The 4,914-nt window shown below is 49.4% G+C and overlaps 1 pseudogene; it reads left to right on the top strand.

Moving 5' to 3' along the window:
- LOC144756699 (28S ribosomal RNA) overlaps positions 1-4,639 on the top strand; it is a 5,289-nt pseudogene extending 650 nt beyond the window's left edge.
- The last annotated feature ends 275 nt before the right edge of the window (positions 4,640-4,914 follow it).

Below are 4,914 nucleotides of genomic sequence, written 5' to 3'. Positions count from 1 at the left end.
GGAAACTCTGGTGGAGGTCCGTAGCGGTCCTGACATGCAAATCGGTCGTCCGACCTGGGTATAGGGGCGAAAGACTAATCGAACCATCTAGTAGCTGGTTCCCTCCGAAGTTTCCCTCAGGATAGCTGGCGCTTGGAGCCCCCAGTTTTATCTGGTAGAGCGAATGATTAGAGGTCTTGGGGCCGAAACGATCTCAACCTATTCTCAAACTTTAAATGGGTAAGAAGCCCGGCTTGCTGGCGTGGAGCCCGGCATGGAATGCGAGTGTCTAGTGGGCCACTTTTGGTAAGCAGAACTGGCGCTGCGGGATGAACCGAACGCCGGGTTAAGGCGCCCAATGCCGATGCTCATCAGACCCCAGAAAAGGTGATGGTTGATATAGACAGCAGGACGGTGGCTATGGAAGTCGGAATCAGCTAAGGAGTGTGTAGCAACTCACCTGCCGAATCAACTAGCCCTGAAAATGGATGGCGCTGGAGCGTCGGGCCCATACCCGCCCGTCGCCGGTGCTGAGAGCCGCGGGGGCTAAGCCGCGATGAGTAGGAGGGCCGCTGCGGTGAGCACAGAAGCCCAGGGCGAGGGCCCAGGTGGAGCCGCCGCAAGTGCAGATCTTGGTGGTAGTAGCAAATATTCAAACGAGATCTTTGATGTTTGTGAAACAATTTCTCATATTTCAGGCGCATGTCCTAAAACTAAGGACATTAGGATAAAAAGACATAACACAATTCTGGAATTGCTCATTGATAGAGCAAAAAGGTGTGGTTGGATGGCATATAGCAGTGGCGGATCCTCCATGGGGGCGTTTGGGCACCGCCTCACGGCTTTCTCGCCGTGTGAGAAGGCAGAAACAAATAGTAGAGAACTACCATTTGTTTCTGCCTTCTCGCACGGCGAGAAACTGCTTGAGAGAGTGGGAGGGGTTACTCGAGGGCAGGGGGGAGTGGCTTTCCCCACTGTTGTTAATACTGTCTGTTTGGGCAGCCTGAGAGGCTGTCCAAACAGACAGTATTAACTGTATTAATAACAGCGGGCAAGCCGCTCCCCCCTGCCCTCGAGTAACCCCTCCCATTCTCCCTGTTCTCTGTATGCTGCAGCATACAGAGAAATGACGTGGTGTTGGGGCAGCCGGCCGAACCAATCACAGCGCTGTGCTGTGGTGGAGGGGAGGGAGGCTGCCTGCAGCCTTCCTGCACTGGTGACGACGAGCACGGAATTCAAAAGAACAGGACGGCGTCGGCGGGAGTCGGAGGTCTGGTGGAGTCTCGGACTCGGAACTTGAAGGCGGGAAGAAGGTAAGTTTGACTTTTATTTTATTTATTATACATTGCCTTGCTTCATCGTGGCGTGTGCGTGCTCTCATAACAATTGCCACGCTGTGCACTGCAGTCCTTTTGGTCAGGACGGACGAGGAGCCCGACTTGAGAACATCAAGGTGGTCACGTCGGTAACACACGGGTATGTGAATTTGAGAAGCGACCGCGCCACCACCCACAACAACCTCTTAAATATAGGGGCACTGCAGTGTTTAAGTGTTGTTTTAAATTTGTATCACTGCTGCAAATCCGGCGATAATTTACATTACGGACGCCTGCGGGCCAGCCAGCAGGGTGACACTTTGATTCTGTGGTGGTAGTTGGGGGGTCGTGGGGGTGGCTTTAGAGGCATGGGCGCTTGTTAGTGTATGTTACATATACACGTGGCGCAGGTTGGACTCATACTTGCGGTCAGGGGCCCAGGCACAAGCTGACAGGAAACACACATTCCCTGGCTCCCGGTGCTGCCCTCGGAGTAGACTAAAAGTTAACATGCATGCCTGAACTTCCGAAGACTGTTTAAGTGTTGTTTTTAATGTTGACACTGCTGCTATAATTTACTTTACTGACGCCTGAGGGCCCGGCCGGTAGAGTGACTTTGATTCCGTGGCAGTAGTTGGGGGGGGGGGGAGGGGTAGGGGGCGTTGGTTTTATAGGCATTGCCCAGATTGAGGCCCTGTGCACCTTCGTTTGACATTCTTAACAATATCATTCATAAAGGTAGAAAGACGAGTAAACACCAATCTCCATGTTAAACGAATAGGCAGCAGTTTGTCTTTCAAGCATCTACGTAAAAACACAATTGGTTTGATGTTCAGCCCTATTACCCTTTACCTCATTAATGAATACCATATTGGACATTTTGAACTGCCCTGGTCTTTTTTTTAAATATGCAGGGCCGGATTGAGAGATCAGCGGTGAAGTGAGGGAAAGGGCCTGATGATGTGGGCAATGAGTAGGAAAAGCTATGTGGTGAAAAAGGAAACAGAACTGTTAGTCAGTGGGAGTAAATGAGTAATGTTTGTGAATGCTGAAAAGGGTCGAAAAATGTAACAGAAGACATATGGAATTTCTTAACTGATAAATAATGAAATCATATTGCTTTATTAAGTTCCTGCTTCCTCAAGTTTGCTTGAAAATGCATCATTTGTCCACAATTTCCCCCCCAAAAAACCTGTGGGTTGTTCGGGCTCGCTCTGTACGCTTGCTCGCCATTGTGCAGTGCGACAATAAGTTTACGCCCCGCCACTTTCAAATGTCACCAGCCACCACTGGCATATAGGGAACCTCATGTTAAGAATAATCAAGGAGAACTACGAAAACCAGATGTAGTGTTTACCAAAAATGGTACAGCTGTAGTGATTGATGTGTCAATTCGTTATGAAAATTCTCAGAATTCCCTTGAATTAGCGTTTGAGAGTAAAGTGAAATACTATCGGGCTCTGTCACAGCAAATCAAAGATCTCACAAAATGCAACACTGTTAAATTTCATGGCTTTATCGTTGGATGTCGTGGTATTTGGCCTCAATGTAATGATGTTGTTCTGGTTGATTTAGGTCTGCAAATGGCATTTCCATTCAAGAAAAACGTTTGCCTGACTACTTTAATGGACACTCTTAAAATGTGCCAAGTATTCATGGACAATAGAGTATCAAGCTTATACTGAGATGTACACCTTCTTGCAGCACACATGTCTCCCTTATAAAGCATAATGTTTTAACATATAGGTTTATAGTTGACACAAGAGTTAGTAGAGATATAAATTTTATAGATGTGAATTTTTCTAGATGTGCTTTTTCTAATTAGATGTGTAATTTGTAGATGTGTATTTTTGTGTTATATATGTGTGCTTATAACAATGTAGATATAGTGTGTACATCATACTTATTGAAATGTCTTGATTGATGAATAGGTCTCAAATAATCGCATACACATAATTATCACACATTGATTATTGATGTCCTGCTAATCATATTTTAATTTCTCAGGACTGTTCGTAGTCAATCTTAAAATTGTTGGAAAAGTACTGCAGGGTGTACTATCTCTGGCCTATACGTGATCCCAGTTCCAGTGAGGACAGCATTTGTGGCTGTACTCCGGAGCGAAAGAATGTTGTATTGTTGGAAGCAAAACCGAATTGACGCTGATGGGCAGCATAATAACCCAGAATGAGCCACCGCGAGGTGGTACAGATTAGCCAAATGCCTTGTCATCTAATTAGTGACGCGCATGAATGGATGAACAAGATTCCCACTGTCCCTACCTACTATCTAGCAAAACCACAGCCAAGGGAACGAGCTTGGCAGAATCAGCGGGGAAAGAAGCGCCTGTTGAGCTTGACTGTGAAGAGACATGAGAGGTGTAGGATAAGTGGGAAGCCCTCAGGCCTCCGGTGAAATATCACTATTCTTATCATTTTTTCACTTACCCGGTGAGGCAGGGCGAGTTCTGTGGGGCTCTCACTTCTGGTTCCAAGCGCCCAGTGGGCGCGACCCGCTCCGGGGACAGTGGCAGGTGGGGAGTTTGACTAGGGCGGTATACCTGTCAAACGATAACGCAGGTGTCCTAAGGCAAGCTCAGGGAGGACAAAAACCTCCCGCGGAGCAGGAGGGCAAAAGCTCACTTGATCTCGATTTTCAGTATGAATACAGACCGTGAAAGCGGGGCCTCACGATCCTTCTGACTTTTTGGGTTTCAAGCAGGAGGTGTCAGAAAAGTTACCACAGGGATACCTGGCTTGTGGCGGCCAAGCGTTCATAGCGACGTTAATTTTTGATCCTTTGATGTCGGCTCTTCTTATCATGGTGAAGCAGAATTCACCAAGCGTTGGATTGTTCACCCACTAATAGGGAACGTGAGCTGGGTTTAGACCATCGTGAGACAGGTTAGTTTTACCTTACTGATGATGTGTTGTTGCAATAGTAATACTGCTCAGTACGAGAGGAACCGCAGGGTCAGACATTTGGTGTATGTTCTTGGCTGAGGAGCCAATGGGGCGAAGCTACAGTCTGTGGGATTATGACTGAACGCCTCTAAGTCAGAATCCCCCATAAACCATAACGATACTGCAGTGCCGTGGAGCCTCGGTTGGCCTGGGATAGCCGGCCTCTCTCGGGGGGGGGCGTTGTATAGAGCTGCTCGCTTGGGGACCGGAGCGCGGACAGAAGGGGGCCGCCTCCATCGCCATCAGTGCACCGCATGTTCATGGGGCACCTGGTGCTAAATCATTCGTAGACGACCTGATTCTGGGTCAGGGTTTCGCAAGTTGCAGAGCAGCTACCTCGCTGCGATCTATTGAAAGTCATCCTCTGAGCCAAGCTTTTGTCTCTCCGTGCGTGTGTGCCCGCGTATGCCTCCCTCAACCACACCCAGGGGTGGGTCCCTCTGCTGCCAGGTCGGCGGGAGGAATGCGGAGGGGTTAACGTGGGTCCGAAGGAGGCCGCCACCACCACGTGCCCTTCGGCACGGGGGCCTCCCCTCCTGTCCCTGCCCCACTGGGGTGCGGGGACGGGGGCCACCATCCCTCGTGGGTTGGCAGGGTGACCAGATGGCCTCCCCTTCCCGCTGCTCCCGGACAAGTCGGGCAGGGAGGTGAGCAGC

Source organism: Lissotriton helveticus, chromosome 5_1 (genome assembly GCF_964261635.1).
Source record: "Lissotriton helveticus chromosome 5_1, aLisHel1.1, whole genome shotgun sequence".
Lineage (NCBI taxonomy): Eukaryota > Metazoa > Chordata > Amphibia > Caudata > Salamandridae > Lissotriton > Lissotriton helveticus.
Note: the sequence above shows the minus strand (reverse complement) of the source record. Positions and strands in the feature narration are given on the sequence as shown.